Below are 14,602 nucleotides of genomic sequence, written 5' to 3'. Positions count from 1 at the left end.
CCCTCAAGTAGCTTATGCTCAGGGGACATAGAAGTGGGGGAGGTGTAAAGACAACAGCAAAAGTAATTACCATACATATTAGTGTGATAGCATATTGTTTGGAAATTGAGAAAACTTGTATGAGATAGTTTTTAGAGGGTAGATACCTTTGCTGTAAATTTGTTGAGAGGCATTCCAGGCAGAAGGAGCAAAATCCGTGCTGAAATACTTGTTTAAAGAACAGTCTGTCTTGCGGACAGAAGCATGACACACTGAGAAAAGAAAAACTATTGAAGTGGGGGAGGAATGAATGAGAGATTTTTCATGGGTTTCATCAATCGCTAAAATAAATAGTAGTTTATGGGATTGATTTTGTTTTTAGTGTAGTCAGTGAAATGCAAATATGATTCATTAAAATACAGAGGGTTTTTTGGTTCTACAACAAAAATGAATACGTAAATACTGACCTTGACCTCTAAAACCAGCATTAAATGAAAAATTCCACTTCATGTTAAGTGTTTGAAAGAAAAAAATACTTAATGTCATCATGGCTTTTATGTCTGGGTTCTTCCATGAGGTTACATGAACCTTGCAAAGAATTGTGACTTCTTATTTTTCCCTATATTCCCAGCACTTAGTCCTTTGTGTGGCACAGAATGGATACTGAATAATTATTTAATAAAGTGGTAAAGCTTTTTTTAGATAGTTTTTTCCCAATTTTAACTTTGATTAAGAATAGGTGCCATTAGAACCTAAATATTTCATTAAATTTATATGGTCATATTCCATGATGCCACATTTTTCAACTCTGATGAACAAAATCAAATTTCTAATGTTGTCCTATATGAACAAGCTAGACAGAACTTGAATAATTTAAATTATAACTGAATTACCCAAGTAGTTTATGAACTGAATTATCAAAGCACACTGTGTCATCTGCTTTGGATGCCTGCGTATTATCCATTTAGTACATTATCTAACCTCTAGCACAGTGCCTGGCACATAGTAGACGCTTAACAGATATGCCATTTTCTACTGGTGTATATTGATTTAAAATCACCTGGGCACATAGAAAACTTCAATGATCATCCTCTTTTGAGGTGGGTATTCTCTGGAGTACTGTATGCATTGCTGTATTTTTCTCCCTGAATTCTTTTTCCTTGACTGATATATCTACTTCCATGGCTTAATCTATCACTTCTAGGCTTATACTTTAGTTTCATCAGGGAAAGCTTTATCTAGTAAGAAAGAGAAAAGACAATCAGTGATTAATTGGAGTTTCTTTTTTTTTTTTTTTAAGATTTTATTTATTTGACAGAGAGAGACACAGCAAGAGAGAGCGCAAGCAGGGGGAGTGGGAGAGGGAGAGGCAGGCTTCCTGCTGAGCAGGACCCTGGGATCATGACCCGAGCCAAAGGCAGACGCTTAACAGCTGAGCCACCCAGGCGGCCCTGGAGTTTCTTTTCTATTAAATTGATTTCTTGGACATTCTCTTTTAATATATATTATTATTTAGATTCTTTTCCATTTCCTGAATGTTCATTGAAATTATTGATAGCTTATCATGTGCCAGGTGTTGTGCTAAGTACTAGAGATGCAAATATATCCACAGTCAATTGGAAGAAAACAGAAATGTAAAGAAATACTCATAAAATATTCTAATAAATAATACTGTTATATTCAAATTGCTATTGGAGTACAGAAGAAAATCCATCTTACCATTTTAAAGGGGTATCTTAGGCAATTTATTTTAATTATTTCAAACTCCATTAATAAGGTCTTACTTAAAATATGATTATGACAATATAGCTGGTTAATTAAATTCAGCAAATATTTTTGAGATCTGTGGGATTTTTTACATTTTCTGTATTTGTGTGTTAGTAAAACCAGAGGAACTAGAACTCTGTTGAAGTCCCACTTCTATTATTAGTTGTATGACCTTGACTCATAGTGAATATTCAATAAATGATTGAACAGTGTGAAATTGGATATCAAATGAGAACAGCTAGTGAAAGTACTGGGTTAAAAAAACTAAGATGCAATCTCTTCCTTCAAATTATTTTCAGTCTAACAGGAATAAAAAAACATAGCATATAATAACTAAAATTCAAGATAGAATACAGTGGATTCCATAAGGAGGAAAGCCAAATGTTACTTATAGAAAAAATAGTATTTTGTAACTGCTTCCTGAAGGACAAGCAGCTTTTAAGTGTATAGGTCATGTAATGAAAAAGGAAAATAAAGATGGAAAAAGGAAAAACAATGGAGTGTTCAAGGAACAGAAAGATAAAGAATGCGTTGAGGAAAGAGATTGCCTTCATTTTGCTTAGAGTATAGGACAGTAATGAGATAGCCAGAGAGGTGGTTTGGGGATAGCTATCATTCATCTTAAATTTCAGATTAAGAAGTCTCTACATAATCTGGTAGGCATGGGCAAGTTTATGAACAAGGAGTGATGTAATCCCTGTTGCCCTTTAAGAAGATTGAAATGGCAGTGATGTAATAACAAATTATAGAAGAAGTAATTTGGAAGAGAGTGTCAAAGAAGCTCCAGTAATAGAAATATGGAATAAAGAGGATCTGAACTAGAGAGGTGGCAATAGGATTCAGAAAATGGAGTAAAAAACATTCCCAGAGTGGAATCTAGCAAACTTGTGTGGAGTGAGAAAATGAACAAGGGCGTCAGAGATGAAAACAAGATGAACAAGGGCGTCAGAGATGAAAACAAGATCTCATGCCGAAATGAGAGTGAGAATGATAGTGCCATTAGCAGGGTGGACTGATGGAGGAATGAATGTAGCGTGATGGACAGAATTGGCTTTGACTTCTTAAACTGGATTTGCCCACAGAGCAACTAAAAGTAGAGTCCATCAAGTTAGGAATATAGTCCTTTGACTGGTGTTAACAGTATGAATTGTAATGTGTACAATTGAGTTGTATGAATAGTTGACACACTGAAAGGCAAAAGTTTTTGAAGAGTATTGCTGAGGACAGACTTCGGGAATGGTAGTGGTCAGAAAAGTGGGTGGCATGGTCATGAATGTTGTTGAGAGGTCTGTTTATAAGCCCAAGGAAAAACTATAGGACAGCTAAAGGACACATTAATGACCTTCAAAATAGTTCTTCAGTGGCACAGAGCAAGGCATTGAGGAAAAAGTTAAACTCTTTAACACTTTTAGCAATTAATGGGGCCCGAAGGTACCTTGAAGAGGCCACAGGATTGAATGAGGATTGGTTTGTTTTTATGTGGGACCAAGGAGACCTTTGCAGTGTTCATGAACACAAAGGAGCCAGTCAAGATAACAAAGAGATTGGGGGTGAGGGTGAGGAATGGTCTTGTGAGTCCACCAGTTAGGTATTTTCTTGCCATCACACAATTTGGTTGCCTTATCAACCCTCTGTGATTTTTAGTTATAAGCTAAGCTGCTCTCTGTTAGTGGAATTATATAACCGTTTCCATATAACAATTTAAGAATGTTTGAGCAGAATTGAGGGATTTAAAGAAGAAACACAATTTGGGGCGCCTGGGTGGCTCAGTCAGTTAAGCGGCTGCCTTCAGCTCAGGTCGTGATCCCAGTGTCCTGGGATCCAGGCCCTCATGGGGCTCCGTGCTCAGCAAGGAGTCTGCTTGTCCCTCTCCCTTTGCCTGCCTGTCTGCCTACTTGTGATCTCTCTCTCTCTCTCTGTCAAATAAATAAATAAAATCTTCAAAAAAAAAAAAAAGAAAAGAAACACAATTTAATGACACAGACATTAGTAAACTTCAATGACTTAGCTTTTATACACCATGGGAATGAAAAACTACTGAAGCAACATGTAAGATGGTAAGTGAAAGATAGTCTAAGATTCTCTAAAATCTGTCATTGAGTTTTCCTGGGGTAAATTTTTTTTTAAAGATTTTATTTATTTATTTGACAGAGACACAGCGGGAGAGGGAACCCAAGCAGGGGGAGAGGGAGAGGGAGAAGCAGGCTTCCGCAGAGCAGGGAGCCCGATGCGGGGCTCGATTCCAGGACCCTGAGATCATGACCTGAGCCGAAGGCAGACGCTTAACTGACTGAGCCACCCAGGTACCCCCGGGGGTAAATTTTTAATTCAATTCAAAATGTTACCTAACATGAGCGCCCACAGCTAGTGGGGTTGCTAAGAAGTGGATGCCATTATATATACTGTTAGCAGCCTTATACTTTAGGTTTTGCCTTTAGGAAAAGCACTATGGTAATGTTTCAAGAGCCAGAAAAATATTTATACCCACTAATACTGATATTGGATAATTTACCCTTAGGAAATAATTTGAGAGAAGAATAAGTTTTAAAAGATCTAGACAGGTATAACAGTATGTATAGTAGGGAACCATGGAGTAACCCAAATGTCTAACTTCAGTGTCTCACCCAAGATCCAATTTGAATGACTAAATAATATAACACATCAGTGGGAATAATTATGCAGCCTTTAAAAAAGTATAATTAAGATGACTAAAAACATGGGCTATGTTGACCAGCATTTAAATATAAAAACAAAAACTTTTAAACTGGTTGTAGCTATGTGAAAATATATGTGCACATGGACAAACTGCAAAGTAGTAATTCTGAAATAAAACTGTTTGTGTTGGGATAGGGGGATTATGGGGAATTATGGGTTGTTTTCCCCCCCAGATCTTATCTAATGTACTGTTTTTTGAAATTAAGAAAAAGGAAAAACACTACTACTTGTTAAGTAATTTAGCTGTTATGGGAGTAGGTTGTATTAACTGACCCAACTTATTGACATGTTCAGTTGAATTATGTTGATTTTTAAGAGACATCTCCTGGATGTGGAAGTTTTGTTTTGTCTTTCAATCCAGAACCCTTCATTCCAATAGAACTGGTGCAGAGAAGGTAGCATTGTGAATCATATGACTGTATGGCTGCAAGAAAACTTGTAAAATTTAACCAACCAGCTTGATGTTTCCCTTGTTTTACTTCCCATTTAAAAAATTTTAGAAGTTTTACTTCCATTAACCATGTCATATTGTTCTGGTGACATTTTCAATATTAACTTTTTTGATATTCATATTACAAATTAAGATGTGAATTATTTTATACATATTAAATATAGTATGCTCCTCATTGTGAATTTGTTAAGGAAGCGATAATTTTCTTCCCCATACCTCAGTATATATAGTGAGCACTCATTGTACCATCATGTATAAAATTAGTTTTTTAAAACATAACTCTATTGAGATATAATTGACATACAGCTGCACATAAATTTAAATGGAATAAGTGAACATGCTTTGATATTTGTTAAGATTTGCTGTAGGCACCAATATGTGACCTACCTAGTAAGTGTTATGTGTAGGCTTAAAAAGAATGTGTATTCTAGGGCGCCTGGGTGGCTCAGATGGTTAAGCGTCTGCCTTCGGCTCAGGTCATGATCCCAGGGTCCTGGGATTGAGTCCCACATCGGGCTCCCGGCTCAGCGGGGAGCCTGCTTCTCCCTCTGACCCTCTCCCCTCTCATGCTGTTTCTCTCTCGCTCGCTCTCTAAAAAATAAATAAAATCTTTAAAAAAAAAAAAAAAAGAATGTGTATTCTATAGTTGTTGTGTGCGATATTCTGTATATGCCCAGTTAGATCAAGTTTCTTGAAATCTAATGTATCCTCAATGATTCTACCCTCTGTCCTATCAGTTACTGAGAGATATGTTAAATCTGTGATTATGGATTTGTCTACTTTTTTTTATGTTTGTCAGTTCTTTTGAGGTACATACAAATTTGAGTTTTTTCCTATCTTTCTGGTGATTTTATTTTATTTTTTTTTAAAGATTTTATTTATTTATTTGAGAGAGAGAATGAGATAGAGAGATCATGAGGGTCAGAGGGAGAAGCAGACTCCCTGCTGAGCAGGGAGCCCGATGCGGGACTCGATCCCAGGACTCCAGGATCATGACCTGAGCCGAAGGCAGTCGCTCAACCAACTGAGCCACCCAGGCACCCCCGTGGTGATTTTATTTTTACAAAGTGACTATCACTAGTTTGTTTTGTCCTTATATTTTAAATATCTCTCTTCTGAATAGCATTTTGCACTTTTTAAAAATCCCAGTCTGACAAACCTTCTGTATTTCTGCTTATCTCTTTTCCTCCTTTTCTTTGAGTGATTGACTTGGTGACCTCCTCCTTTGTCAGGCCTTCAATGCTTTTATGAATTCCTTCCACATTTTAGCTTTTATAAACTGGAGAGTTTGTCTTAACAAGCTGGTGTGTCATATGGAAAAGAAGGAACTAAAAATTCTATTTGTTCTATTTTCTTCTTTAATGGATCTATACCCACCACTTTATTGTACAAAGTTTTATTGCAGACTGGGCTGACATTTTTAAATAACTGTTTCAAGTTGCTATCATTAAGCCAACTATTGCTGGAGGAAAACAGCTGGCAATTAGAATTTTAGTTACTCTTTTTCAACACTGTAGTTCATTTTGAGCCAGTGATTTTAATCTTACCAGACATAACATTTATGTCTAGTTACCCAATCAGTAACACTGTATATACTAAGAAATAATATATACATTAAGATACCTTTTTTGGTTTTTATAAAGGAAAATGCTAGTCATACTATTAACATCTAGACTTATTAGCAAAGTATTATTTTTTGGTCAGAATAATGGGTTCTTTTTCTCATTTCTGAATATCAGCCTTTTATGCTTATAAGATAGCAAACAAAGTTATCATGGAATATTATAGTAAATCAATTCTCCAGATGATTTAAAAACAGCAGCCATGCAGGTTGAAAACTACTGGGCTAAATGGCAAAAGAGAAAAACAGATTCAGGGAAAGTGTGTCTGTGTGTGTGTGTGTGTGCATGCCTGTGTGTGTGAAAATCACACACAAATACTCTGAACTGCCCCTTCCTCTAATTTGGCCAGGAATTATTTGACCTATCTTCTATCAAGAAGTGGCATTTATGGTTCCTCCTCTTGCATCTGGGTGTATTCTGTGACTGTTTTAGCCAATAGAATACAGCAAAAATAACACTATACCTGTTTTTAAGCCTGGGCCTTAAGGCACCGGCAACTTCCACTTCTACCCTCTTGGAGTGCTCCCTATGTGGAAAGCCAAATACCATGTGTAACTATTTTGAGGCCTCTATGCTATAAAAAAATTCAAGTTACATGGAAGACTACCTATAGGCACTCTGGTTGATGACCACAGCCTAGCCAATGGCCAGCAGCAATGGTAGGCCATGTGAGCTAGTCATTTGGACATCTCTCCCAGTCAGGGCTTCATTATGACCCCAGCCTGAGCTGCGTTCTGACTGCAACTGCATGAGAGATATCAAGTGAGAACTGCCCAGACAGCCCATAGCACAGTGAGAGATAACAAATTGTTGTCTTAAGGTACTCCGTTTGAGAATAGTTTGTTATGCACCAATAAATAACCAAGGCAAAATTTGTTTCTTGGAAGAATGGTAATGTAATAAAACTCGGTGCATATGATATTGGTGTTGGCAAAAGGTGGAAAGATCCTAAGGGTCTTCTTAATGAGTGTGGAAGGGACTTGAGACTTTTGGTGAGAGCTTAAAAGACAGGGAGACAAATGTTATTGAAAGCTGGAAAAGGGCTTCTTGTTTTGAAATGACAAGAGATTGGCAACATTATTGCCTGTAGTAGCATAGAAAATAGAAAATCTCATGAAGGTAAGTCTGGCTGGGAAGGTTTTTCAGACAATATAGAGTTACAATTGGTGTTTTGTAATGGCCTGTGCTACAATACAGGAAGAAATTGATGAACTAAAGGAACAAGTTCTTGAGCAGAATTTGAAGAAAATATAAAGGAGCCAGGAATTGTTGGGTTCAAAAATAAACTTAGACTTTCCCTGCCAAAGATTTTCAAAATAATAAATGGCTTTAGGGCAAAGATAAAATCAGAGGGATAACAATAAAGATTTCAGGATAAAGATCTCAAAGGTGTACTTGTTTAAGACCCTTGGTTAAGACTTCAAAGACTTAGGGAGTGCCTGGCAGAGCTACAAAGAATCCTAAGGGCATTTTGCTACAGCCTTATGGACAGCACAGAGTAGAGAAGTTTTTTCTTCAAAACAGGTATGGATATGTTTTTTGTCTAATGAAGCTGATTACAAGAAATACACAAAAAATTTAAAGGCACTGTATCAGCTTGAACTGAAAGGGATAAGAACAATACAAAATAAAAGAGACACCTTTGAATCATCAAACTTCTACTGGCAGGAAGCAGTCTGAGGAAGCTACCCAGATGTAAATAAGGGCTGTTTTTTAAGAAAAAATAAGGGTGACTCAGAGAGGAGCCAAGAACAGAGCCGAATTAGGCTCTAATCAAGGGATTGGCAGCATACGCCTCACTAGAGTTCAGATTTGCTAAGTAGACCAGTAACTGTTGAGTGTCTCATAATTTCCTCCTTTCTGAGTAGAAGTGTCTATTGTGGTTATCCTGTTTGTGGGCAGGGGGTAGATAACTTGCCTCTCAATTCTCTGGAGATTGGAATTGAGAAGAACTACACCTGGGCCTGATTTAGATGCTGACATCCTGGACTTGGAGCTGAGGTTGCAATGACATGACAGAAAGGTGAGGGGTTTTGTGTCCCTGTCCCTTGAATCTGGGTAGTTCAAGAGTGTTCTTTGATCAACAGAATATGGAGAATGACCCCAGGCTTTAAGAGACTGACAGTTTCTACCTTTTCCTTTTGAAGAAAGTGAGAACAGATACTGATCACAAATTGACAGTATCCAGCCATAATGGGTTCAATTGTGCACCTTCCCCTCAAAAGATCTGTTCAGGTCCTAACCCCTGATACCTGTGAACGTGACTTTATTTGGACTCAGGGTCTTTGCAGATGAAATCAAGTTAAGATGAGGTCATACTATATTAGAGTGGGCCCTAATCCAGTGACCGTTCTCTTTGTAAGAGAAAAGAGAGGGGGGTTTGGACACATACACATAGGGAAGAAGGCCATGTTACAACAGAGGAAAATATTGGAGTGATGATGCAGGTATCAGCCAAGGAATGCCAAAGATTGCCAGGGGCAACCAGAAGCTGGAAGAGGCCAAGAAGAATTCTTCCCAAGAGCATTCAGTGGAGGCATGACCCTGCCAACACTTTGATTTCAGACTTCTAGCCTCCAGAACTATGAGAGAATAAATTTGTTATTTTAAGCCAACCAGTTTGTGGTAATTTGTTATGGCAGTCCTAGAAAGAATACATCAGCAAAGCATCTACATCATCAAATTCTCATTTTCTTCCTATCTTGCTTGCTACGCCTTATGGTCTCCTCTGCAAGATCTTCCTTGTCTGACTTCTTAATACTATGGTGCTCCATGACTTCGTTCTGCATTGTCTACCTTCCTCATGCTGCTTAGTGAGTTCATCCATTACTGTGCTTTAAATACTAGCAATATGTTCATGCCTCTCAAACTTATATTTCCATACCTGGCTTCTCAGAGATAGGTTGGCTACAGATAACACATTCAATTACAGTTGACCCTTGCACAACTCCTGGGTTAGGAGCATTGACCTCATGCACAGTCGAAAATTTGCACATGATTTTGACTCCCCAGAAACTAAACTACTGATAACCTGGTGTTGACGGGAAACCTTACTGTTAACATAGTCAATTAACACATATTTTGTATGTTATGTGTATTATATAGTGTATTCTTACAATAAGCTAGAGAAAATGCTATTAAAATCATGAAGAAAAATACATTTACAGAACTGTACTGTATTGAAAAAATCCACATATGTGTGGACCCACGCAGTTCAAACCTGTGTTAAGGGTCAACTATACTTATCCTTACTTGGATATTTTAAGAGACATTCAAAATTATTTTATCACCCCTCCAATTTTTCCTCTCTCCACAAATGATACGAATATCCATCCACATGCTTATGTTGTCATTGATCTTTGCCTTTCAACATGCCATCTCTTAGCAAGTGCTGTCAAGTTTTCTTCCAAATCTATCTCAAATGTACCCATATCTCTCCAGCCTCATTGCCAACACCCTATCCAGTCATCATCATCTCTGTTGGATTAGTGCAGAAGCCTCCTAATTGTCTTCCTGCTTCTGTTCATATGCCCACACTATTCATTCACATACAACCAGGTCAACTTTTCAAAACTGTAGATCAGACTATGTCATTCCTTTGTCTAAAACCCCTCATTGCCTTTGCAATGCACAGAAAATAAAATTCAAACCGACCTCTGTGGCATACAAGACCCTGTATGCATGAGAAGGCTATATGCTTCAATAAGGTGATGCAAATTGGTTACATTGCAGTTCAGAAAAACATGCCATCTTAGAAATATGAACATTGAGTGGCTTAACTGCACAGGGAGAGTCAAGCCACAAATATAGTAACTCTCATTAAGAGCCAGGAGCACATCCAGTTAGCCTAAAATGGAGGGCCCTATAGTCCTCTTCTGGGCAGCTTGAATTAAGAAGGCCACATACCTTAGTATGTGTTAAATATGCTATAACTCAGTAAATAAACTGTTCCTCCCTGACTTCCTCAGAGGCATCTCCCCCACCCCAAGATGATGGAACCAATTACTTCTTCATCAGGGTACTGTGTCTGCCTGGAATGGCAAGAATGTCTCTTCTCTTTTATCCTTGGCTAGAGAGCTTCATCTAGACTCCCCACTGAGAAGACGGAAGGCAACATTATTTCCTATGGATAATTTATACTCTCTATGAAATGGATCACTAGAAGAATAAAAGGGAACCTGCTTTCATGGGTGGAAGCAGAATATTATTTGTTTTTAATTAAAGAGTGATTTACACAAAGTCACCCAGTGACCAAATCATGGGGCCAGGAACTAGAATTCTGAATGCAGTTCCATTCCACTATAACTATTTCTCAAACTGGTCTGCAAATCATCTGTATTAAACTTACCTGGTGGTATTTGTTAAAAACATGTAGTTTTGGTCTACACTCCGGCTATGGTGAATCAGTATTTCTGGAGGCAGGCCTGGGTATCTAAAATTCTAACAAACTCCCTCGGGAGAAGCTTAAACATGTTAAAATTTGATAACCACCACATTACCTTTGCTTTTTCTGATATACATATTAGAGTGGTCATTTCTATTGGCAACTTTCAAAATACTTCCTAAGTATTTTAAGTTCACAAAACTTCAATTTCACCTGAAAATTCACTTTAATTTCTTTATCTGTAAAATGAAATTTTTCTTAGGTAATATCTGAAATCCTTTTAAGATCTAAAGGTAAATGTGCAATTGCTAGATTGTAGGGTAGCTCTATTTTTAACTTTTTGAGGAACCTCCATACTGTTTTCCAGAGTGGCTGCACCAGCTTGCATTCCCATCGACAGTATAAGAGGGTTCCCCTTTCTCCTCATCCTCACCAACATCTGTTGTTTCCTGGTTGTTAATTTTAGCCATTCTGACAGATGTGTGGTGGTATCTCATTGTAGTTTTGACTTGTATTTCCCTGATGCTGAGTGATATTGAGCATCTTTTCATGTATCTGCAGGCCATCTGTCTGTCTTTGGAAAATGTTTATTCAGGTCCTCTGCCCGTTTTTTAATCAGATTGTTTTTTTGGTGTTGAGTTGTATGAGTTTTTTAATGTATATATTTTGTCTATTAACTCCTTATTGGATATATCATTTGCAGTTATCTTCTCCCACTCAATAGGTTATCTTTTTGTTTTGTTGATGGTTTCTTCCACTGTGCAGAAGCTTTTTATTTTGATGTAGTCCCAATTTTTGCTTTTGTTTCCCTTGCCTTAGAAGACATATCTAGAAAAATATTGCTATAGCTAATGTCAGAGAAATTACTGCCTGTGTTCACTTCTAGGATTTTTATGGTTTTAAGTTTCACATTTAGGTCGTTAATACATTTTTTTTTTTTAAGATTTTTTATTTATTTATCTGAGAGAGAGAATGGGAGACAGAGAGCATGAGAGGGGGAGGATCAGAGGGAGAAGCAGACTCCCCGCCGAGCCCGGAGTCTGATGCGGGACTCGATCCTGGGACTCCAGGATCATGACCTGAGCCAAAGGCAGTTGCTTAACCAACTGAGCCACCCAGGCGCCCCTAGGTCGTTAATACATTTTGAGTTTATTTTTGTGTATGGTGTTGGAAAGGGGTCCAGTTTCATTCTTTTACATATAGCTGTCCAGTTTTCCCAGCACCATTAATTGAAAGAACTGTCTTTTCCCCATTGTATATTGTTGCCTCCTTTGTCATATATTAATTGGCCATATAAATGTGAGTTTATTTCTGTGGTCTCTATCCTGTTCAACTGATTTATATGTCTATTTTTGTGCCAGCACCATACTGTTTTGATTACACACAGCTTTTTTTTTTTTTTCTAAAGATTTTATTTATTTATTTGAGAGAGAGAGAATGAGAGACAGAGAGCATGAGAGGGAGGAGGGTCAGAGGGAGAAGCAGACTCCCCGCCGAGCAGGGAGCCCGACACGGGACTCGATCCCGGGACTCCAGGATCATGACCTGAGCCGAAGGCAGTCGCTTAACCAACTGAGCCACCCAGGCGCCCCGATTACACACAGCTTTGTAGTATATCTTGAAATCTAGAATTGTGATACCCCCAGCTTTGTTCTTCTTTCTCAGGATTGCTTTGGCTATTCAAGGTCTTCTGTGGTTCCACACAAATTTTAGTATTATTTGTTCTAGTTTTGCAAAAAATGCTGTTGGTATTTTGATAGGAATTGCATTGAATCTGTAGATTGCTTTGGGTAATGGACATTTTTACAATATTAATTCTTCCAATCGATGAACATGGACTATCTTTCCATTTTTTTGTGTGTCATCTTCAATTTATTTCATAAGTGTTTTATAATTTTCAGAGAACAGGTCTTTTACCTTTTTGGTTAAGTTTAATCCTAGGTATTTCATTCTTTTTGGTGCAATTATAAATGGTGGTGTTATTTTTTAAAATTTCTCTTTCTGCAACTTCCTTGTTAGAGTATAGAAACTACTAATTTCTTTGTGTCCTGCCACTTTACTTAATTGGTTTATTACTTCTAGGGTTTTTTTTGGTGGAATCTTTAGGATTTTCTATGTATAGTATCATGTCATCTGCAAATGGTGACAGTTTAACTTCTTCTTACCAATATGGATGTATTTTATTTATTTTTCTTATTTGATTGCTGGCTAGAACTTCTAGTACTATGTCAAATAAAAGTGGTAAGAGTGGACGTCCTTGTTTTGTTCCTGACATTAGAGGGAAAGCTCTTAGTTTTTCATCATTGAGGATGATATTAACTGTGGGTTTTCATATATGGCCTTTATTATGTTGAGGTATATTCTCTATAGTCCCATTTTGTTGAGAGTTTTTTTTTTTTATCATAAATGGATGTTGAATCTTGTCAAATGCTTTGTGGCATCTACTGAGATGATCATGATTTTATTGATTTGTGTATGTGGAACCATCCTTGCATCCCAGGAATAAATCCCATCTGATTGTGGTGAATGATCTTTTTAATGTATTGTTGTATGTAATTTGCTAAAGTAATTTTCCTGAATAAAGCAAGCCAGATATGAAAGATTACATATTGATTTAATTTATATGAAACTCTAAAAAAAACTATCTATAATGACAGTCAACAGATGAATGGTTTCCTGGGGCCATGGTCGGGGGGTAAGGATTAATTGGGAAAGGGCTCAGGGAATTTTCCAGGGTGATGGAAATGTTCTATATCTTGGTTGTGGTAGTGGTTACACAGGTGTACACATATTGAGATTCACAGAACCATGCACTTAAAATTGAGTGTGTTTTATAGTGTGTAAATGATATCTCAAAAAAGTAGATTTAAAAATTCCTGCTGTATATGTTCCATTTAAAAAAAAATCTAGATAGGCAAAGAGAACAACTAAAATTCATCTTTAGATATACACACACACACACAATTATGTTTTATTTCTATATATCTCATTAAATAATTTTAAATAAAAAATTTAAGAGATATCATTTAAGATAACATAAAAATATATAACACTAATCCAAAAAAAGGTGTGCAAGACTGCTGAAAAGGGGGCGCCTGGGTGGCTCAGTTGGTTAAGCGACTGCCTTCAGCTCAGGTCATGATCCTGGAGTCCCGGGATCGAGTCCCGTGTCGGGCTCCCTGCTCAGCGAGGGGTCTGCTTCCCCCTCTGCCCTCTTCCCTCTTCCCTCTCGTGCTCTGTCTCTCATTCTCTCTCTCTCAAATAAATAAATAAAATCTTAAAAAAAAAAAAAAGACGGCTGAAAAGAAAAGTATAAAAGCGTATTAGGAGGCAAAGAAACACATCGACAACAATACAATAATAGTGGGGGACTTTAACAGCCCCCTCACTGAAATGGACAGATCGTCTAAGCAAAAGATCAACAAGGAAATAAAGACTTTAAATGACACACTGGACCAAATGGACTTCACAGACATATTCAGAACATTCCACCCCAAAGCAACAGAATACACATTCTTCTCTAGTCCCCATGGAACATTCTCCAGAATACATCACATCCTAGGTCATAAATCAGGTCTCAACCGGTACCAAAAGATTGGGATCATTCCCTGCCTATTTTCAGACCACAATGCTTTGAAACTAGAACTCAATCACAAGAGGAAAGTCGGAAAGAACTCAAATACA

The 14,602-nt window shown here is 37.4% G+C and overlaps 1 long non-coding RNA gene across 1 annotated transcript; it reads left to right on the top strand.

The window, feature by feature from the left end:
* Nucleotides 1–5,778: 5,778 nt before the first annotated feature.
* LOC145716995 (uncharacterized) lies at nt 5,779–13,527 on the top strand. Its single transcript, XR_014139953.1, has 2 exons — nt 5,779–11,834; nt 12,048–13,527. It is a non-coding gene; the product is annotated as an uncharacterized LOC145716995 (long non-coding RNA).
* The last annotated feature ends 1,075 nt before the right edge of the window (nt 13,528–14,602 follow it).

This window comes from Leptonychotes weddellii, chromosome 14 (assembly GCF_054177405.1).
Source record: "Leptonychotes weddellii isolate Sample4059 chromosome 14, ASM5417740v2, whole genome shotgun sequence".
Lineage (NCBI taxonomy): Eukaryota > Metazoa > Chordata > Mammalia > Carnivora > Phocidae > Leptonychotes > Leptonychotes weddellii.
This window is presented reverse-complemented; position numbering and strand designations above follow the sequence as displayed.